This window comes from Apodemus sylvaticus, chromosome 4 (genome assembly GCF_947179515.1).
Source record: "Apodemus sylvaticus chromosome 4, mApoSyl1.1, whole genome shotgun sequence".
Taxonomy (NCBI): Eukaryota; Metazoa; Chordata; class Mammalia; order Rodentia; family Muridae; genus Apodemus; species Apodemus sylvaticus.
The window spans coordinates 53391241-53415667 of record NC_067475.1 but is presented as its reverse complement, the minus strand read 5'-3'; the positions used below and the strand labels follow the sequence as shown (position 1 = coordinate 53415667).

General features: G+C 37.9%; 1 protein-coding gene across 2 annotated transcripts in view; it reads right to left on the bottom strand.

Moving 5' to 3' along the window:
* Ntng1 (netrin G1) overlaps window positions 1–24427 on the bottom strand; it is a 354515-nt gene that overhangs the window by 298952 nt on the left and 31136 nt on the right. The window lies entirely within an intron of this gene.

Genomic DNA, 24427 nt, shown 5'->3' with positions numbered 1-24427 from the left:
AGCTGTGTGAATAAATAGCTTGAAATGAGTCCAGAGCATTTCTTTCTCTTTTTAAATTATTTCTGGGCCTAGACCTGGAAGCTTCTAGCCTTCATACAATCTAATCTTCCAAACCGACTGATTCACTCTGTCTTCTTTTGGCTTCTCACTGAATTGCTCTACCTGGCCTCATACTAACTTTGGCAATATGTTCTAATCTTCTAGTTCCTCCTCATTCTGTCTTACTCTGTCTTCACCTATGTCTAGCTTATTCTCTCTGCCACCTGTTTCTATACAACTGTCCCACTAAGATTGCCACACACATATTTCTCTCCCTGAGCTATTCTAAATAGCCTCTCCTTCCTGTGCTAGTCTTCTGCAAGTTAGCCATATTTGTCTTTGACTCATTCTATAAAATCTTTCTCTGATTCAACACTTTGACAGTCCCACAGTTAGACATCACTTTCAAATAAGGAGGAATCCTTCTACAAATTAACCTTACCTTCATTGCTAAGGGTTCAAGGTGATATGATAGTATACTTAAGTGACCCCAAAAATTCTACCAGAGAACTCCTAAAACTGCTAAACAACTTCAGCAAAGTGGCTGGATATAAAATTAATTCTAACAAAGAAAGCAGGGAAATGATACCCTTCACAATAGTTACAAATAATATAAAATACTTTGGTGTGACTCTAAGCAAGCAAGTGAAAGATCTTTAAGAAAAGAACTTCAACTCTCTGAAGAAAGAAATCGAAGAAGATCTCAGAAGATGGAAAGATCTCGTGTATTGGCAGGATTAATATAGTAAAATGGACATCTTGCCTAAAGCAATATACAGATTCAATACAATCCCCATCAAAATTCCAATCAATTCTTCATAGAGTTAGAGAGAGCAATTTCCAAATTCATTTGAAATAACAAAAAAACCCAGGATAGTGAAAACTATTCTCAACAATAAAACAAACTGGGCAGAATCACTATCGCTGATCTCAAGCTGTATTACAGACCAATAATAATAAAAACTGCATAGTATTGGTGCTGAGACAGGCAGAAAGATCAATGGAATAGAAGATCCAGAAATGAACCCACACACCTATGGTCACTTGATCTCTGACAAAAGAGCTAAAACAATCCAATGGAAAAGAGACAGCATTTTCAACAAATGGTGCTAGTTCATGGCAGTCAGAATGTAGAAGAATGCAAATTGATCCATTCCTATCTCCTTTTACAAAGCTCAAATCCAAGTGGATGGAGGACCTTCACATAAAACCAGATACACTGAAACTAATAGAAGAGAAAGAGGGGAAGAGCCCCAAATACATGGGTAAAGGGGAAATTTTCCTGAACAGAACACCAATGGTTTATGCTCTAAGATCAACAATTGACAAATGGGACCTCATAAAATTGCAAGGTTTCTGTAAGGCAAAAGACACTCTTAATAGGACAAAATGGCAACCAACAGATTGAGAAAAGATCTTTACCAGTCCTACATCCAATAGAGGGCTAATATCCAATATATACAAAGAACTGAAGAAATTAGACTCCAAACATGGTTGAGAAGCACCTAAAGTAATATTCAACATCCTTAGTTGGCAGGGAAATGCACATCAAACAACCCTGAGATTCCACCTCACACCAGTTAGAATGGCTAAGATCAAAAACTCAGGTGACAGTAGATGCTGGCGAGGATGCGGAGAAAGAGGAAAACTCCATTGTTGGTGGGATTGCAAGCTGGTACAACCACTCTTGAAGTCAGTCTAGTCATTCCCCAGAAGATTGGACGTAGTGTTACCTGAAGACCTAGATATACCACTCCTGGGCATATAGCCAAAAGATGCTCCAACATATAACAAGAACACACACACCGCTATGTTCATTGCAGCCTTATTTATAATAGCCAGAAGCTGGAAAGAACCCAGATGTCCTTCAACAGAGGTATGGATACAGAAAATGTGGGATATTTATAAAATGGAGTACTACTTACCTATTAAAAACAATGGCTTCATGAAATTCTTAGGCAAGTAGATGGAACTAAAATATTTCCTAAGTGAGGTAACCTAATCACAAAAGAACACACATGGTATGTACTCATGATAATAGATATGAGTCCCAAAGCTGTGAATATGAAAGATAAAATTCATAGACCACATGAAGCTCAAGAAGAAGGAAGAACAAAGTGTGGGTGCTTCTGTCCTTCCTAGAAGGGGGGACAAAATATTCACAGGAGCAAATACAGAGACAAAGTGTGGAGCAGAGACTGAAGGAAAGGCTATCCAGAGACTGCCCCACCTGGGGATCCATCCCATATACAGTCACCAAATGGAGACACTATTGTGGATGCCAGCAAGTGCTTGCTGACAGGAGCCTGATATAACTGTCTCCTGAGAGGATCTGCCAGGGCCTGACATATACAAAGTGGATGCTTGCAGCCAACCATTGAACTGATCAAGGGGTCCCCAATGGAGGAGTTAGAGAAAGGGCTGAAGGAGATAAAGGAGTTTGAAACCCTATAGGAAGAACAACAACATCAACCAACCAGAACTCCCAGGGTCTAAACTACCACACAAGGAGTACACATGGAGGGACCCATGGCTCTAGTCTCATATGTAGCAGAGGATGGCCTTGTTACACATCAGTGAGAGAAGAGGCCCTTGGCTCCTCGAAGGCTTGATGCCCGAGTGTAGAGGAATTCGTGGGCAGGGAGGCAGGTGTGGGTTGGTAGGTAGGGGTACACCCTCATAGAAGCAGGAGGAGGGGGGATGAGATAGAAAGTTTTGGGAGGGAATCAGGAAAGGGGATAACATTTGAAATGTAAATAAATCATCAGATCCTACTACAAGAGCCTGTACTCAACACAACTGGAGAATCTGGAGGAAATGGACAATTTCCTTGACAGATACCAAATATCAAAATTAAATCAGGACCAAATAGATCATCTAAACAGTCCCATAATGCCTAAGGAAATAGAAGGAGTCATAGAAGGTCTTCCAACCAAAAAAAGCATAGGACCAGATGATTTCAGTGCAGAATTCTATCAGACCTTCAAAGAAGAGTTAACACCAATACTCTTCAAACTATTCCACAAAATAGAAACAAAAGGAACACTACCCAATTCCTTCTATGAAGCCACAATTACGCTGATACCAAAGCCACACAAAGATCCAACAAAGAAAGAGAACTTCAGACCAATTTCCCTTATGAACATCGATGCAAAAATACTCAATAAAATTCTTGCCAACCGAATCCAAGAACACATCAAAACGATCATCCACCATGATCAAGTAGGCTTTATCCCGGGAATGCAGGGTTGGTTCAATATACGGAAATCCATCAATACAATCCACTACATAAACAAACTCAAAGAAGAAAACCACATGGTCATTTCATTGGATGCTGAAAAAGCATTTGACAAAATTCAGCATCCTTTCATGCTTAAAGTCTTGGAGAGAACAGGAATTCAAGGCCCATACCTAAACATAGTAAAAGCAATATACAGCAAACCGGTAGCCAGCATCAAACTAAATGGAGAGAAACTTGAAGCAATCCCACTGAAATCAGGGACCAGACAAGGCTGCCCCCTTTCTCCTTATCTTTTCAATATTGTACTTGAGGTACTAGCTCGGGCAATTCGACAACATAAGGAGGTCAAATGGATACAAATTGGAAAGGAAGAAGTCAAACTATCATTATTTGCAGACGACATGATCGTCTACCTAAGTGACCCAAAGAACTCCACTAGAGAGCTCCTACAGCTGATAAACAACTTCAGCAAAGTGGCAGGTTATAAAGTCAACTCAAGCAAATCAGTGGCCTTCCTATACTCAAAGGATAAGCAGGCTGAGAAAGAAATTAGGGAAATGACCCCCTTCACAATAGCCTCAAACAGTATAAAGTATCTTGGGGTGACTCTTACCAAACATGTGAAAGATCTGTATGACAAGAACTTCAAGACTCTGAAGAAGGAAATGGAAGAAGACCTCAAAAAAATGGGAAAAACCTCCCATGCTCATGGATCGGTAGAATCAATATAGTTAAAATGGCCATTTTGCCAAAAGCAATATACAGATTCAATCCAATACCCATCAAAATCCCAACTCAATTCTTCACAGAGTTAGAAAGAGCAATTATCAAATTCATCTGGAACAACAAAAAACCCAGGATAGCTAAAACTATTCTCAGCAACAAAAGAAAATCTGGGGGAATCAGTATCCCTGACATCAAGCAATACTACAGAGCAATAGTGTTAAAGTATTATCTTAATCTACTCTTTCTCTAATAACCACCACCCAACTTTTTATCCTTGTGACTTTAATGACTGTGGAGTTCACATAAGTAGCACCACACAGGATCAATTTTGTGGCCAGCCTATTGGGTTAGCATGCCATCTTTAAGACTTAGGTATGTTATGAATCTAAATAAGACTTTCATTCCATTTAGGAATGAATCATGTTCCATTCTGTGTACACAGTGCATTTGTCTGCTCACCTTTAGGTGGAACTCTTGACTGGTCCTGTCTTTAACACTTTTGGCTAATGCTGATGTGAACATTGGCACCTTGACTTGCTGGGCATGCCTGTTTATTCCTTCTTTCTCTGAGCACTGAGAAGGTCTTATTGTTAGGTGTATTTAAGCTAAATGTATGTGATGTACAGAATAATCCACAGAGTTCTGATGACACATTGGACGACGACCAACTGACTAACTGTACACTTTGAGTAGTTTTGAGTGTAGATTATTAAAAGAAAATTATGAGTCTATGCTATTATCTCAAAGGCTAGTAAACAAAACTGAGTATAGAGTAAAGAATAATTTGACAGGGCTGGCCATTTTCATTCAAACTTCCTTTGTAAAGAATGCGGGCTGCTTATGCTCCACTAACAAAGAAAACAAACAAACAAAAAGGATTTTTGCTTGGTGTTTTTTCTTTGCATAAACCCTTTCCATGCCCCCAAATATGACCAAAACCAACATTCACTCTTTCATGTATTGAGAGGAAGCCCCTCAAATGAGATAGAATTAATACTCTTGCAAATTCAATTGATTTATATGCCACTATTCAAAATGAGATTACCAGAAAGGACTATTTTAAATTTAAATGAAGGCTGCCTTGGATGGAATAACTTATTCTTGATCCTCAGGTTTGTAATCAATAGGGAACTCTGGCTGAATCTGATTTTTTTGCATTTTTCAGCAAAGTCAGGAATCCTAATGCAAAAATCTGCTCTGTTATGTGGATTTGTGAACTGTCTGGAGGGTTCTGGGTCCATTAACCAAAGGATAGATTACCCAGAGACACAAATGTAATGCTTTTGTCTCCCACTGAGACAGTCTTACTCCAACATTATTCATGTGATTTCAGAAAAAGTGGTTTCTGTTTTCTTTAGGTTCACACCTGAGCATTTATAAACAGCAAGGCATTCTCTTGGTGTTAATTTAAAATTCTACAGCCAAATTAATTGCACATCCACCTTTAAAACTCTGGATCCTGGCGCTGGCAATGAGGACATTTTAGAATGTATTCATTCAAGTTCCCAGAGTGAATGGCCACAATTCAACATGGTATTTATGCATAACGTGAAGGGCTTCAACACCTGCGGCCAAGGAACAAACTTGCCAGTGAAATAAGAGACATTCTAAACCCTAGCCATGACTGGACAAGACATACAAATATCATCTCTGGACATAGCATCCCAGTCCTGCAGCCCGCTAACATGGCTGATCTTCATATCCAGTCTGGTAAGCACAAGCCTACTTATGGTGCTTCTGTTTCTTATTTGTGCACACCGCATGTGTTTATGTGTGTGTAGGCACACATGTGTATGTAGATACATGTATGTTTGCATTGTGTTCATGTACTAGTGAAGGCAAAAGGACAAGGTTTGATCCTTAGGAATTCTGTCTACCTTCTTTGAGACAGAATCTCTTGCTGCCCTGTAGCTATATGACATTAGCTGCTCAATGAGTTCCAGGGATCCTGCCTAGTGCTGAAATTACAAGTGCACAATACAATACCCACACCTAGCACTGTACTGGGGTGCTGGGGATTGAACTCAGGTCTACATACTTTACAACAAGCGCTTTACTAATTTACCATTCTCTCTAGCCCCTGAAAGGATTTTGATTTACGTTTCAGTGATATCGAATTCGTGGCTCTGTATATGCTAGACAGATGCTCTCTGTCACTGAGCTACATTCTTAGGAGAGTTAGGTTTAATTGTCAACAAGACTGGATTAAAAAATGCCATAGGGTTGTAATGTAACATACCCTTAGGTGTATCTGCGAGGACATCTCTAGAGAGGTTTTACTGAGAAGGAATGACTAACTCTGAGTATGGGCAGTACCATCCCATGGGCAGGAGTCCCAAACTGAACAAGAAAAGCAGGAGAGTGAGGTGAGCCCTGGGATTATTTTCTCTGATACTTTGTTTGTCCCATGGACCAAGCCATTCCTACCTCCATGCCCTGGCCACCGGGATGGACTGTCTTCCTCTGAACTGCGAGCCAAAATTGCTTCTGTCAAGAATTTGATAACTCAGATGAGAAAAATAACTTACACACCCTCCCAGTCCCTATAGTTCATTCTGATCTGTTGTTGGGCTCACACCAATCAGAACCAGTCTGCTGAAAAATAAAATGAACCTACATTATTATAATTAAGAATTATTAAATAAGATATTGTTAGGAATGCTAAGCAGCAAAGGCTTTCTTAAAAAATGCTTGTGTCATCCTCCATTATGCACAGAGGTAAACAATCAGAGCACTTATAAATCAGCTCTTTGTCTGGACATGCAATAAAATCCAAACTAATATTCTCAAGGAAATTTCTCCTCCTAGCCAGAGCTATAATCGAGCATTTTAGGCATAATATGAAATATTAATGGCTTTTCCATTCCCTACTCTCTTTTCATTCTTTTCTGCTCCAATCCTGTCCATCTTTTCTCTTTAAAGGGTAAAACAAAGTCATCCTGCCCTTGCTTCTGAATCATATGTCCTCGCCAACACCTGAGGCAGTGAAAAAAAAGATGAAGAAATGACAGTATCTGGTCTCGCTGACTCTCACTACATTGTTGGAGATATTCAGTAGCTCAGACACAGTGTTAACTCTTCCTTTTCCTTGTGCAGCCCAATGACAACTAGGCTCTGGTCCCACTCATTAATGTATATGGTTTGCTTAGAGCAAAAAGTACATGGACTGGTGGAGAAAAGGAAGTAGCCTGCCTTCTTGGAGACCAGTTACTGTAGAGGAGCTGCATTCAGTTATTCATTTGTTCAGAGATATGCTAGTATTTGATTCATGAATTCTGTGATCTTGTTCAACTGATTACAGCTTAAAATTAGCTGGAGGTAGGAATGGAAAAATTCAAAGAAGGTTTAAATCTTCCTCAACCCTCAGACTTCCGATGTGTATTGAATGACTACTGTATGCCACATTCTCTGCAGTGTGTTGGGACTTAAAGCAACATTCACCTTACTCTAGTGAAAAGAACAGGCAATAAATAAGTGTTGCTTTTTCCCCACCCAAAAGTTAATGATACTATGTGAAAAACAACATAGAGGAAGGAAGCAGCTGTAGGAAGAGGATAACACAGGAGGCAAGCCTTTCTTAAAGGGCTGCTGATGGCAGTGGCTTAGAGTGCAGTCTCCAGAGTCAGTCTAGGGTGTAATTCTGAACTCTGTAACACATGATATATGGAATCTAGTCTGTGTGTAGTGGTGTGCCTTTGAGAACAGTGTTTAACGTCCTTAAACCTTTCTGAATATAATGTTTAACTCCAGGTCCTGGCATTTATTTTTAACTAACTCAACAGAATATTTATCATTATTGTATTATTATTATTATTAAATATAAGAAACATTTATGGTGGAACCTGAAGTATATCAAGTATAAGATTCATGAAGAAGCAAGAAAATAATTTTCTAGGGAAGACAATGTCTTTAAGTCACAAATGTTCTTGTTTCAATAACTATTAGGAGGTGTGGATGGCCAAAGAGTCAACACAAGAAAATAAAATAAAGTGAGAAAGCTAGGAAGAGATCATGTAGTTGCCACTAAGGACACTAAACATACCTGGATTTGGTTCTACAAACATCTGGAAGACCGCCAAAGAGATTCAATCAAAGGAGTGATATAAAAAATTCAATTCATAGTTTGAACAGCTCTCTCCTTTCAGTATGGTAGTGAGTGGGTTAAAAAGGTCAAATGGAGGAATTGGATGATATAGAGATGACTCAGTTGTTAAGAACACTGACTACTCTTCCAGAAGACCTAGATTTAAATCTCAGCTCTCCTATGATCATTAGCAAGTGTGAGAAATTCCAGTTCCTGGTGCTCTGACACCCTCTGTAGCATCAGACACGCACATGATGTACTTACAAGCAGGCAAAACAGCCACACATACGAAAAAGATAAGCAGATATTTTAAATTCAAAAGTAGATGTAGAAAGATGAAGTGGAATCATTCACATGAAAGATACTGGTAGGTTGCATGTCTAGGTAATAAGGAAAATAAGCAGACAGAGTCTGGATTATTTTCAAAGAAAAGTCAATTGATTTTGATCAGTACTGGATAAAGATATGGTAAGCTGCATATTTCGTAAATGACCATAACACTTCATGTTCTCTAAATATGATCTTGGATATCTCCCATCTGTAAATTTGATTGAATTTTCCTCCCTTTAGCAGATGTTGTGATTGAACTGTACCAACATTACTCAAACTACATTGTGCAAATCTTCCAGGTTCAGTTATGGGCTTCTGACCTTGGACTGACATGAATAATGTTCCAGAGAAATTCACATTTGTCCGAGTCTCAGAATAAGGCCTTATTTAGAAATAAGTTTTCAGCAGATGTAAATAGTTAATTCAAATGCACTAGATTGGGAGACATTTTTAATTATACTCTGTCTGTGAGTATAAGAAGAGGGAAGTCACAAAAATACAGATACACCCAGAGGGAAGAAGTCCCCGTGATAACAAAGAATGACATTGGAGGGATGAAACTGTAAATCAAAGAATTCTGAGGATTACCAGGAAACCAGCAGATGCTAGGAACTTCAAAAAAGGATTCATCTCTGGAGCCTTTAGAAGGATTTCAGTCTTGAACTTGACATTGCTAAATAGTGACGAAATGTTTAACAGTTTCACTGGTGTTGTTGATATGAGAATTTGAACATAAGCTACTGGAGTTTTTTTTTTTTTTAGTTATGTCCTTTGAGGCGTGCGTGTCATGTGCATGTGCCATATGTACAGATGTACATGGATCCCAGAAGGGGCAACTATTTGGGTACTAGGGGAATGAAATTCATATCTCCAGGAAGAGCAGTATATGCTCTTTATTTTTTTTTTTAGTTAGGTATATTCTTTACTTACATTTCAAATGTTGTCCCCTTTCCTGTTTCCCACTACCCCGAAAATCCCATAAGCCATCTCCCCTTCCCCAATCAACCCACCCCGACTTCCCTGTCCTAGTATTCCTCTATACTATGGTATCCATTCTTTCCAGGACCAAGGTGGGGTAGTCTCTGGATGGTCTTTCCTTCAGACTCTGCTCCACACTTTGTCTCTGTATTTTTTGTCTCTGTATTATACTATGGGTATTTTGCTCCTCCTTCTAAGAAGTACCAGAGTATCCATACTTTGTTCTTCCTCCTTCTTGGGCATCATTTGATATGTGAATTGTGTCTTGGGTATTCCAAGCTTCTAGGCCAATATCCACTTATCAATGAGTGTATACCATGAGTGTTCTTTTGTGATTGGGTTATCTCACTCAGGATGATATTCTCCAGTTCCATCCGTTTGTCTAAGAATTTCATGAATTCATTATTTTTAATGGCTGAATAGTACTCTATTGTGTATATATACCACATTTTCTGTATCCATCCCTCCATTGAGGGGCATCTGGGTTCTTTCCAGCTTCTGGCTTTTATAAATAGGGCTGCTATAAACATAGTAGATCATATGTCCTTATTACATGCATGAGAATCCCCGGGGTATATGCCCAGGAGTAGTATAGCAGGATAGTATATGTGCTTAACAACTGAGCCATCCTTCTAGCTCCATGCTAGTGACTTTTGTATAAGTACAGTTCTCAAACAGAGCACCAAAAAGGCCAACCAACTCATTTCCTGTAGCACTTATTTGTTATAGAAAGATATAGGGGAAAAAAAATAAAAATCGTTCAGGTTTGGGTAAAAATGTAAAATATCCTTTAAAATCCTTAATGAATTTGGAAAAACAAAACAAAGAATAAAGTGAAGCCAGTGTTCATTCCATGTCCAGTGTCTGGGAGCAGAAGAATGTTAAAGAGAGAAAGCCATAGTGCAGAATTCAAATTCAGGGCTTGTTAGGAAACTGTCTCAATGTTAGGATGAAGGCAAGAGTATGACTCTAAAACCCACCACTAAAGTGTCAGGAAGATTTAAGGTGGCACCTCATAAACCCTTCAGACACACACACAGAGCCGTCAGGATTGGAGTCTGCCTTTTAAATCAATGAGCCACTAAGCTTCTTACGGTTGATGCCCAGGGCAGCAGACGGGAAGCCTATGATAGAGAAAAGGCTCACACGTAAAATATCTACGGGAGGTCTTTTGTCTAAAGAGCCGATTTACAAGGAGACACATGTGAAGTCCAAACATTGTTAAAGGCATTTCATGAACTTGGACTGAAAGGAACAGATAAATCATACAATAAAAAGGCTGGGGGTGGGTCTCTGAATATGTGAACTACTTCAGACATGAAGCAAAATTTTAAAAATTACCCAACTGCAAATCCGAGCCTTTAATAAAGAACACCTGCATTTCAGAAGCACAGATTGACCATAACTGTTGTCTTCAATATCTCCCTCTTTCTGAACGAGGATGTGGTTATTCTGTACAGGACTCTCCATTGTATGTTGGGTGTGTGGGAGATAGATACTTAGAGTATTTTAGTCACAACTCTTGAAATATTAAGGAGAATCATGCTGAAGCTCTGAATTCAAACAGCCTCAGAAACACTGGATCTTCTCTGAACTTTAATAGATAGATGATACCTTGGTTATCCTTAAAACATGGGGCATCGGCATGTGGAAGAGGTGGGAAGAATAGCAGACAAAAGACAGGCAATGGCTTATTATATTTACTAAAGGCAGCTATGCTGATACCTTTGATTCTATATATTCTCCTTGGCTTAACACTGCTATAGAGTGATATTTTGTATAAAATAACAATATGGTCCTAAGGATGAGAGGAAGGGATGGGCTACTAGGCTTGTAGTTAACTTGTTTAGTGAATACTGATACTGAATAGTGATATTATTTGTTTGGATGATCAGTAGTCATTTGGGGAAAGAGAAGAAAGTATAAAAGGCATGAGCAGATATCCCAGTTGTCATTGGCACAGTTAACTTTGAAATATATATAGATATATAAGAATTTCAAATGAAATCTGTTCAGTTCATTCAGAGTTCGCAAACCACAATATGCCTTCTACTGAGGAAATAGTTCTGCAGTGACATTTTTATGAAGCATGGCACTAGGAGCCCACTGTGACATTAACAACAGTGGATTGATGGTCTTTAAATGGCATAATCATCCAATACCAGCACAACCCAGCATAAGCTGACCCAAAAATTTAATGCTTATATTTGTTGCTTTAAAAGAACACCATTTACCCCATTAAAACAACTGAAAGACAACTTTATTCTTTGAAAATGTGAGCATTTAAATTTTTATATATATATATATGGCATTATCCTTGTAGGAAAAATAGAATCTGAATTTGATTTGATCGCTTGCCAAAATTGAAATCTTGGTAGAGATTCCAGTTGCCATCTATGCAAATGAGGACTATTCCAAAATGGTGTTCTCGTGGAAATGCCAAGAGACCTTAAACACCTCAGGGTGCCAGATACAGTCAGGAAAAGAAGCAGTCATTTTGCAAAACTGTTAATCACAGGAACTAGTAAGAGCAAGAGCATGGGTGAAAGACGCCCATGTAATAAATGTCTACAGTGACTTCTTCTACCACTGAATGAAAGGCTTGGAGAATCAGGACAAAGAAGAGGGAAAAACCAATTCACTCCTCTCTGACCTGTGTGGATGAAAGCAGTGTGTGAGTTACAGGATGTCTCCCTTCAAAACAATCAATCCCATTATACCAGAGAAGATGATTCTGAGTAAAACACCACCTTGGTTTCTCTGAAATTCTTTCAGTTTGGAATGCTATGGCTTCAACAGATACCATTATGTATTTAAAAAGCAACTGGGCATCACCGAAACAAGAGCAATCTCTGCCTCCCTTGCTCCCTTCTCTCCTAAAAAAGATGAAGAAGAGCGCCACCTAAGCTGCTCCCTGCTTCTTTTGGTGGACAGGCCAAAGCGTCCAACTGAACATGTAATTATGGGCGAATCTTCTGTGCGGTTTACTTCACAAAAACCTCAAACACCTGCTAGAAGACATTCAGTAAATCCCTGTGGACCTGGACACGCTAAGTGTTTAGAGATTGATCCTATAGAGCATAAAATAAGCCAATCATTTAGATTACTGTTTCATACTCAGCAAGAGAACTCCTGGGAGCAGGGTTCTACGTACAGTAGAAAACCAATGGCTGTATTTTTACAGTGATGAGGCTACAGGTCACAAGAAATAATCTTGATTTGCAAAGCAATTAATAAAATATGATACAGAGCAAAGTTTCAACACTTGGGTGTGACCGTCAACAATGATTTGCGACTGGTGGTCTTTTCTAAACTGTGACATGCTTCCGTTGCTAGGAATCTATCTCAAATGAAATTTAGAGACTCATAAGTGCTGTACGTGTGACCATACTTGTTTTTCATACTTCCTCCCCCTTGCAATTCCTAATGTTAGATACTATACATATCATAAATGTCTCATTTTGCATTTCAATAAAATATATTTATGCATTCAGATCTATCAAATGTTAAAGCTTCAAATATCTTAAACACAAAGAGGGGGAAGCACACATTGGTTCAGGCATTTAAAATGTTTAGAGTTTTGGATTTTTTTGTTTGTCTGCTTATTTATATTTAGAGAAGCTACAGATGTACTGGACAAAAAACAAGACAACAGTCAAGACTAACTCCCTTAATAATTATAACTAACAAGACTTTGGGAGAATGTGGAGAATTCTCTGGTGCTTTTTCACCTAAGGAAGAAAACCAGAATGAGATGCAAATCAGTATTCTTATCTAATGAATAATGCAAATGAGTGTTCTGCATATAGCAAGTCAGTCTGCAGGAATTCTCTCTGCCTCACCTCACATTTCTTAAGAGTTTAAGCACTGTGTGTCATGAGAAATTAGACAGCTTGCCAAGTAATGGCAGAGTCTTGAAGCCCCAAGTTAGTCTAGACAATAAAGAATTAGGCTGCACTGGACAGCAAAAAGGAAGCTGATAAAACAAAAATATTGTTATTTTTCCTTTGCCTATAATGGAGTAATATGGCACTGAAATCTGTAATTCTTTGTGTGATTATCACTTAAAGAGACTCAGCAATACCTACTTGCAAGGTTTGAGACTAATATGAAAACCCAGCTTTCTCCCAACCCCTAGTGCAGGGAAAAAGAATGTTACTGAGGGTATTTACTTTCTTTTTCACACACTCTAACACTTAAGGTTTTTTTTTTTTTCAGTAGCATGACAGAATCCACCTAAAACTGTACTTTATGCAACTTTCTAGCTCCATGAAAGGTATTCAATTCTTCAAAGAATAGTTGCAAACAAATCCTCATTTATGAAAAACACAATCCATTGATATTAGCCATGGGTGTGCTCAGAGTTACTTTTTCAGTCATGGGTTAGTTCACTGAAAAGTATTTTTTATTTAGAATTCATTGCCATTGTGTCTGGTTCTGTATAAAAGCAGCTTTGAATACAGAATTATTTTTCTTGTGTATAAAAATTGCACATGCCTTTCCTTTGTCGTTGTTGATGCTAAATGTTTTTCTCTTCTACTCCCATTTGAATGAGTGCCCAACTAACCTTATGATAGCATGACAGACTCTGTTTTCCACCAAATATTTAGCAGGTTCCTTACTTCTCTTGATGCTGTGAAAAATTACCTAACAAAACAACTCGAAGGAAAAAAATTTGCTCCCAGTTCAAGGGTAGAGCTCATCATGGGGGGGATGGCCAGGCAGCCCAAACCTGAGAAAGCTAGTCACACTGCATCCTTGACCAGAAAGCAGGGGAAGCAGAATACCGGCACTCAGCTTACTTTCTCTTGTTTATTCCGTCCAGGCCCCCAACCCATGGAATTGTACCACCCATTTCTAGAACAGGTCTTCCCACACCAATTGGACTAATCGATAAAGTCCTTCACAGAGATGTACAAAGGATACTTCCATAGTATAGTGGTTATCTCATTAGCGACACAGATCCCCAGTGGTTTGTTTCCATGGTGAGGCTCTTGACATCGCTGAGAATCAGCTATCTGGATGCACTATTGTCCTGAAGCGGTTGAGAGGCATATTTAGAGAGATCTCTAAGTTCAGAGTGGATGAAGTCAAGCTACAAAGGTTAAAACTTTGATCAGAAGCTTAAAATTTCTTTTAAATTTTATACCATTAAAAAACAGATTATAGCAGTTTTGATTGTTGTTCTCATATGGATATTGTGTGGTCACAATATCCATATGAGAACAACAATCAAAACTGCTTTATTTATTATACTAAATAATTACTAAACCTGTTCTACAGTTTAATGTTTGTGCTTTTCTTCTGAGTTTTCATTTTAGAGGCAAAAAAAAAAAAAAAAAAAAAATCCTGCTAAGATTTCTGTTAAATACCCATACATAGACTCTTATTAAAAAAAAAAAAAAAAAAAAAAAAAAAAAAAAGCAGTGTTAAAAAATAAAGTTAATGCCTTTCCCATTGGGATTTGGTGACACTTATTGAAAACCCAGAGTACCATTTTATTTCCTTCTCAAGACCAGGCTCTGTAGCACCTTGTAGTCTATAAAATTATCAGGAAATCACAAGATCAGTGGAGTAAGACCTGATCAGAATTTAAAATCTGAAATGAAAATGTGTGTGTGTGTGTATTCATTCCTAGGTAAGGCACTTTGTGTGCTGTATTCCTGTTAAATATATATTTCTGCTTATATATGTTTACTCAGCCTTTATACAGCCTTTAATTTTCAATTAAAATGGCTTGGAAACTTGAGCTCTAGGGTTTTTTTATCAAATCATTTAACACTCACAATGCATTGGAAAGGAGGGTAGAGAAGTCAAACCAACTTGATTATTACACTTACTAAATAAAGGGTTGTCTGGGACTTCTCTTCTGATAGGAAAAACAAGCTTTGTGAAATTTACAACCTTATAGAAATGCAAATAGATTTTCATTTCCTAATGGGCCCTAGAAAGAGAAGCATAGATTTTATTACAGTTCCTAGATTATTGCCACAGGTTGGTATCAATCTACAATTATGTCTTCAGACAGGAAATCATAAAGTATTCTCCATCCTGTAGCTGGTACTAAGCAAAGGTAAGGCTCTGGCGAATATAACGGAGCTGCAAAGTGCACCGTTTGCATTCTTGCGGTTCAGACAGCTATCTCCTGACTGACACCTTACTCTCTAAAGCAAAGCAAGACTCTTCTCTCACAGCATCTCTTGTTAGAAACTCCTGGGGACTGGAGAGCTTGGTCAGTAGTTGAGTGTACATTGCTTTTATAGAGGAGCAAAGTTTGCATCTCAGCACCTACAGAGCAGCTCACAATCACCTGTAACTTCAATTTCAGGACATCAATCCCCTCTTCTGGCTCCTATTGGCTCCCACTTGTGCATGTACATAGTGACCATAAACATATTCTCACACACACACACACACACACACACACACACACACACACACACGGGCACACACACGGGCACACACACAAAATAAAATATTAATGTTTTTAAGAAAGAAACTAATTCTTTTCTTTCACTTTCTTTCCCCATTTTTTCTTTCTGACTGAAGACTGAACCCTTGTATGTGTGTGCTAAGCATGTATTCTGCAACTGATCTCTAGACTCAGCCCAAAAGGCAGGATTTTTTTTTAAAGCAGTGCCAAGAATCAAGCCCAGTGCCTCATACACCCTAATCAAATAGGACACCACCAAACTACACTCCTACACTAATCAGAAACTTTTATGAAGAGAACTGAAATGACCACATCGAAAAGCTCATCATGAGGGAAACAGCTAAAACTGAAAAACATAAAACAACATTCAAGCAAACCAACTGTTCAAGCTGGAGATGTGGCCCAGTGGTTAGGTGTTTGCTTAGGGTGCATAAATCCCTGGGTTCAGTCCCCAATATAAAGATATTATTTACGTGATGACTATAAATTCCTTAGCTCAATACTAAGCGTAGAAGAAAATAAAATTTTTTCTATTCAGAGAAATTTAACATTGTTTTATCTTCTTAAAACATAAACAAAGTATTTTGAGTAAAATGAATTATTATTAAAATTTTACAAATCTATTCAAGTGTATATGCCTGGAAATGTCATATAATGAAAAAAAGTAAAACATAAGAATAGGCATGAAAAATGAATTCAGTTGTTTGCCTTTTAGAAAGAAACAACAGGAAGTAGTTATTTTGAAAGATAATCAGGAAAATCTTTCTTACAAGAAGCATCTGGAAGGTTTGTACGAAGAACATTCAACAATATCCAGAATATTCAATAAAGAGTTGTCTGTACACATCATCATCACAAATGTTCAAAAAACCAAAAGGAAATATGTCCTTCAATCTGTATACTGTGTGGTGCACTATACTGTTGATTCTAGTTATTCAATATTTCTCACTATAAGGCTGGCTTCCAAGGCCTCTGCCTGGGGGTTGTTTTGGTATAAATGATATAACCTAGAAACAAAGAGGATGGGACAGAAGAGTTTCTATTCCTTTTGTGTTAAGCTAGAATATGTGACTGGTATACTCAGTGTCCAAGCAACTTTAACTGTCATTGTGGACTGGTCCTCATATTCCTTTCCCTTTTTATGGCTTAAATAATCCCAGGAAAAGCTAACCCTTAAAGACTTCTGAAAACACAACTTGACTAAGCTAGGGTTATCTCATAGCTAATACATTGCAGGCTGCTAAGATTAAGGGGTTATATGTCATTGGAACCTAACTTAATAAAACATAATATAAAAGAATAAAAATTATCACTAGAAAAGAAAAAAAGGCATACATTTTTCTCGGCAATATCAAACCTAATTGTGCTTGTGGAAATGTGAAAAAAATTAACTTAGAATTCTAGGAATAGCTGTCAATTAAGGTAGAGGGTATAGTAGAGACAGTTTTTATTTTATAAGGACCTATTCAAAGTTTACTTCCATTATACTTTGTTAGTTACTAGAACCTATGCCTTAGGAAAATGAAGATAAAATCAAAATTACAAATATATAGTATAGAGGAAATTGTGGGTCCTAACTAGGAGAACTATGAATAGAAATGCCAGGTTTGGGGAGAGTTGAAATCTACGAGAAGAGGTTAAAGGACACACGTGAGTCTTTAAAGAAGACGCATAGGCAAGTGGAGCAAGACAAGGCACATGGAAGCTCACGGGAAGCTGTAGGCTACTGATGGACCAGTGTAGAATTCCACATGATCCTTCACAGCCAATAAGCGTTATTAAAGACGGAAGGCTTTCTCTCACACTGACCTTAATGATATCCTTCAGCTGGATCTGGAAACAGAATAACAGATCCCCCTAGACCTGATGTTGAAAAATGTTTGCATAGTTTTAATAATGAAAATTTGGTCTAATGTGTTTTGACTAATGATAGAGCTCTTAGGATTTGGTTGTATTGTTAAGGAGTAATGAAAATCTCAACACAATCTGAATAAAAGACATGATTGAAAAGAAATGGATATAGAGGAAAGGATAAAAGAGAACGTTTTCAACTTACTAGGGAGGAAAGCTGAAAGATTATCTCCTGAACCTCTTCCTACCCAATTTCAGGAGTATAAAATTGTCATCTGGAAAGTCAACTGACCAATAATAATCTTTTCTGAAAATATTTTTCCAAAGGATTAAAGATCACCTAAACATCAAAACCTGGAAGGTTAAGAAGCAGAAAGGCAAATTACACTATTGTGTTACAATATCTTTCAAACAGAGCAAGAATCAGTACTGCCTAGAGATTACCTATTATTGGTAGGTCAAACGAGTATAAGCATTTCTATAATTTGATAGGTCACATAAGTATAACTATATCTAGATTTATGGAGAAAGCTGCTGGAAATAAATCAAAAAACACTCTATTAGAAGACAGTAGAGAAGTGACACAGACAACTTGGTTTTCAAAGCTTTTCTGTATTGCTTTGTACATGTTAGTGCCTTGCTTGAAAAAAAAATTGGAAAAGACAAGGTGGTCTGGGATATTAATGGAAGGAATCACGGAACATTTGTGAGTATAGGAGTGACATACAGACTTTGCCAATGTGGTTTTTACAAACTGTTTACACAGGATCTATGAAGAGAGGGGATGCTGATGGACAATATTGCGGTGGCTGACTTGGATGAATGTCTCAGCTGAGGCCATTCTTCCTCACAGGAGATAGTTGGCAGTATCTAGAGGCATTGCTATTTTGCCAAAGCTGGATAGCCAAGCTACTGGCTTCTCACTGGGATGGGCTAAGAGCACTGTCCCACACCTTGTGATGTACGAGACAGTTCCCTACAAGAATTCTGCAGCTTGCACCACGCATTGTGTCAAGGTTCAGAAACCTTGCCTTCTGCTGTTGATGAGTGACACGGGGAAACAAGCTGGCATCTGTCAGAGGAGAGTGAATGAAAGATTAGAGGGCTTGAGCGAAAGAGCAAAAGATGATTAGGAAAAGATGTGAAGGGCCAGAGAGATACTGTAAATAAGAATGAAAAGAAACCTTGAAAACATGGTTTGTGAAGAAGTATATTCTGTTTACCTAGATCAGTGAAATCCCTAATGTGGCACAGCCATGAATTTAACAATGCAATTTTCCAGGCACTCACAGGACTTCCTGAAGCCTCTTGTGAGTGCATCTGCAATTCATTCTTGCCAGCCCGTGCACTTAACAATGATGTTAATGTTTGTGCTTTACTAGGCAATCCTTGAATTCCTTAGCTGGTGATCGATATGACTGATTTATTTATAAGGGTTAATGTAATGAATCTCTCGTAAGCATCTCAGATTTGGAGAGAGTGGAATTTCTTCTTCATCTCTTTGGAAATAGTTAGCAATTTTTACTAATTCCAGGAACAAATAAAGTACACATATTTTTCTAAGCTTGTTTTGGTAAATGAGCTGTTGATTGAAGTTAAGTAGAGGGGGGAAAGAGTATTCAAAGAAATTGGTATCAGTTGACTTTCCTCCTATTGTCTAAAACTGTGCTACTCTATAAACATAGTTTCCTTCTAATAAGATTTTCTTTTTCTAATCAAAAAGGAACCTTGTCCTGTTCAAGTTTCCTCCAATCTAAATGCAAGTTCTTAAAATAATGAGACCCCCACAAGCAAGTAACTATTGATTTATATGGAGTACCTGGATTTAACTTCAGAGAGCCTCGAGCAAGAATTTGTGCTTGTTGAACTAAAATTTCTTAGGATCTTATACAGAGCTGTATCCAACTTAAAAAATTATAAATTGTTACCATACTTTCTTAAACATCACTACATTTCCTGCTGTGCTTATGCAAAATGAAATGTGGCAGCGTGCTTCGGAATGTCCACCATTGGTCTCATATAAATGCTTTCTCCTTGCCTCCAACATTCCATTTTTAAGGAAGACTGACCTTTTTCAGCAAAGTTATAGCAGCTTTTCATATGGTACCTATCTTACAACTTGCCTAACCATCCTAGTTAAAAACAGAAAGCAAATGGGAAACAGTGTTTTGGTGGCATTCATTATACCAACATGTCTTCCAGTACTTTGAAAGGAGGATTCTGAGCATTGACTGCCATTAAAACTTGACCTGCATATTTGACAGCTCTGGAAACCCAGAACACTATTCTTAGGGAACTAAGAAATCTAGCAATATCCTGGCAGCTACCTAGGGAAAGAATCGATCTCCACTCTGAAGTAGCCCAAGGCCATAACCTGCTGTGCGCTGGTGCCAGGGTCTCTCTCCTCTCAGCTTGCTCAATTCTAAAATGCCTCTTATTCTCTGATACTAAGTTTGACCATGATACAACATACCAGGAAGCAAAGGTCCTTCAAACATGCAAAGAAATCTCATTTTGATTGTACTACTGTTAAACATAATTCCCCTCAATAAATTGGTTTTTTTTCTTGAGTTTGGGAATTTCTTATTAAGCATTTCAGAAGGACCCTGTGTCAGGATCCAGTAGACAAACACAGCTTGGTACAAATCAGAGAGTAAATTAGGATTATAAACATTGCTCAGTATTTGATATTAATCTGCCATCCATCCATTCATTGACTATACATTGATTAGATAAATAAGTAAAATAAAATGCAAAAAACTGCAATGCAAAAAAGTAAAATGCAAGAATATATGGTAAATTGATATTTTATAGTTTTGTTTGTGAGTTATCTTTCCAGCATCATATAACAACATAGTTAAAACTGGCATTTTTAAAATTCATTAATTCATTCACTTACACATCCATTCATTTATCAGTTTAACTGACAATTGGTTATTATTAATCACTTGTTATAAGTATAGGTTATAAAATATGAATGAATTATCTTTTCCCTCATGGATTAATGAACTAAATTCTTGATGTTGAAAACTTTGTAATCACTTAGGTTTATTACAAAAAAATTCATGTGAACTTTACCTCTAAAGGTAAAACACTGACATTTCCTTAAAACACTCTAGAAGGTTCTTGTGTGCATCTAGAAAGAAAAGCTCTTATGCTAAGAGGTGAACTGCATAACCAAAGAAGAAAACCCAGCAGTGTGTTTAAATGCCACTACAAGAATAAATGGAATCTGAATAATATGGGAAGGTGTAAAACTCAATCTTTGTAGGACACTGGCTAGAAAACAGTCCTACAGGTTCCATAAGGCTCCAAAATTAAAAATGATCATGGAATGAGGATGAAGAAAGAATTATAATATTACCATCAGCAAGCATATGTTTATATTTGAGTTCCACGAGTGATTTTCATCTACACAAAACGCTGCATTCCACAACAGGGTTCACATATCCGTGTGTGTCCCTGGAAAGGCTACTGACTTCCTTGACTCTTATTTCCACTTATACATCGAGGATAATAATAAATACCTCATAAGTGTTTAAAAAGAATAGAAAGAAAATATGACATGAACTAGCTCATTCATGCCATCATTCAGTCTGTTTGATTCTACCCCAGAAACTGCTTTTAAAAGTTTCTGGAGTGCTGAATGGATTAGGTGGGTATCTTATGATTGTTTAATGGCAGCAATACTAACATATATTTTATTTGTCTGTTTATTCATACATGTATTTATTTATTCATTCATTCATTTCTACTGTGGGATAGAGCAAACATTCTTTTGTTTGCTACATTAACCCACTCTCAGTAGTGATACTGACTGGTATAAAATGCTCATTAATCAGCACCAAGAAATCAAGATAGAATTTAAATTTATTGAGGAAAGAAAAATCCCAAAACTCCAATCTCTCTCCCAGGAGAGAGAAAGCATTCTCTTTACTGCTCCAACTAATCTTCAGAAAGCACCTCACTATTCTCCAGTTGAGTTTAGTCTTTTGTGAGAACAAAGAACTGTAAAACTTCTCTTGCAAGATGTCAAATACATGGGGCCTCACTGAAGGAAGAGAGATTTAGCATACAAGACTGTCAGGCAAATCACAGAGACTCTGGTCAGGATCATAACAGGTTGTCAGAAGAACTTTGACTCAGTCTTTGGCTCCTTGACTGGTTCTTGTCAAAAGGAAAATACTTAAGGTTGTCCAATTTATCTACCATTGAAAATGAGAAATATTCACCCATTTCAACCAGGGATGGGTTTTCTAAAGATGTGCCAGTCTTTCTGTGCCCTAGGTCAGAGTGCATCTGACTGTGAGTGGGTAAAATGGAGTGCAGAGGGAAGAAAGAACTCAAACTGGAACGGAACACTCCACCAGTGGACAGGGAGGACAGGTTATGGTGCACTGGGCAAAGCAAAGCATTAAAAGGGAGCAATATCTTGAGTATGGATATCTCAATTAATCATTGAAACAGTGCTCTATGATTCTTAGATTCATATCACACAATGGCTTGGCAGTGAAGTATAATTTCAGTCCCTACTAGAGAGCTATTATGCTGCCCTTGTGGGCTGGTTAATTCATTACTGGGCTCTCCGGTACCAATCTCACACACCAATTTGAAACAGAAAAGCCATCTATCCTGAGTAGTATGATTCCTCTAGAAATCGTAGCTATTCTTAAGAGTCAAGTTCGGGACATGATAATCGCAGCAGAATAATTCCAAATCCTCTATTCTAGAGTTTAATGGAAAAACTACTTTCTTATATTGAAGAAGGTACCAGACATAGAGTGTTTTAAAATGCCAGGTTCCTTTATTTTCCAGTATAACTGGATGAATTGACTTTGATTGGAATTCCACTTTGGAGTCTTCTCCCCTCCTCCTACCAAAGAACCCAGTGACTTACTTCATTGGCCAGAAACCTGAAAAGGAAAACCTGAGTCTTAAGGCTGAAAGCTCCATCTGTGCCTTCGGCCACTGACTTCCAGAAGAGGCAGCAAGGCTCCGGAAGAGGGGGACAAAAGCCCTGAAGCCATAACCCTTGGAAAATCAACCTATAAACAACGCAAACTCCTAACTGGGTTGATTTATAAAATTTTTACTTCTTTTTCAGACAACTTTTAAGGCAAAGTCAGTGTCTGTCGCCTTCTAAGAATGCCTTAACCAAATCACGCTTGCTTTGTTCCTAATGACAGTGTGAAGACAAATCCTAAATCTTAAGTTCTGAAACTTGACTCCATTGATTATGGCATACAGGTTCAATGTGGTGTTTCTGAAATAGATTGTGAAGAATTTGGGTAATTGTGTAAAGTTGGACAAATACCACAAGTTTTTGTTGTTGTTGTCTTTTTTTTGGTTGGTTGGTTGGTTGGTTTTTTGTTTTTGTTTTTGTTTTTGTTCCAAACTCCTAATTTAGATAGTAGAGCAATAACTGTCCTGGGATATTGAGATCACTATAAATGAAGACATGTAGGTCTTACAGTATGTTTTGACACTGTTCAACAGAAATAAGCTATCAATGTATTACTGCAGGCTTCCCAAGAATTCCCTCAGCAGATTATGTTTTGGAATTGGATATGGATCCTTCCGTAGCTTTTTAAGTGCTGTGCATTTGGACCATTACTTCTCTCTTAGCTTCAGTGTTCTTAAATGCAAAGCTAGAACAACAACAACAACAAAGCCAACATTGTACAATTGATGAAAACAAGCCCCAAACAGAATGCCTGGACTGTGCAGTCTTGTGGACATAGCATGAGCTCTATCCCCCCCAAACAAGAAGATGGTTAAGTAATTATGTCATTCTAAAGAAAGTTAGAACTATCCATTGTCACTCCCCCTGCCTTCTCCCCTAAAAAAAATCCAAAAGCAAAACTACAAAGGGTAGTTAAAACTAAGTTTATGTGCCAATCTGAATCTGAGGAGAGGAAGCTGGTGATGATGATGGCTGGGCTATGATCAGCAATTGCCACTTCAGTTCCCTGACTTACCACGAGTTCTCAGTGAGTGGATGAACGGCTCTGCCTACGAGGGACAGGAAATTGGAGTTTATAGCAATAAACACAGCGGGTGCCTGGCACCTGCCCTGAGAATGGCTACAGTTGAGGAATCCCTGCAGTTTACTTGGCCCAGGAAGCCTGTTAAGCCCCTGCTGGGACACACAATGGCAGACCATTGCCACCTAGGGGACCAAAATAGGAACCCAGTGTTTTTAACCTGAATCCCCAAGTCAAAAACCTCTCTACAGTATCTTCTGCCACTGGCTTCCAAAAAAGTTGCAAAGGCAGAAAAGAACAAACGCTATTTGCTGAGGAGGTGCAGACCCCAAACTAGTATATATGTGGGCTTGTGAGTGTATTTGTGTTATGTGTATACATATATTCATATACATACATATTGTGTGTATATATTGTCTATATATTATCTCTATATGTCTATACATATATATATATGGGGAAAAAGAACTAGCTAGCAAAATAATGTTATAATCATATACACAAAGATGTGGTGGAAAAGAAAAATATATGCTATATATTTGTAAACATCAATAAGTCAGACACTAGCATATAAAAGTAATGAGGCATAATGTGTTGATTCAAAATATAGAACATGTCATGTATATACAAATATATATGTAACATATTGACTAAACATAATCAGACTAATTGATCCAATTTCACATCATACAAGGGCCAGAATTAATATATCTGAGCATGGTTTGAAACACTGTTTGTGTGGGCTACAAGTAAAGATGGCC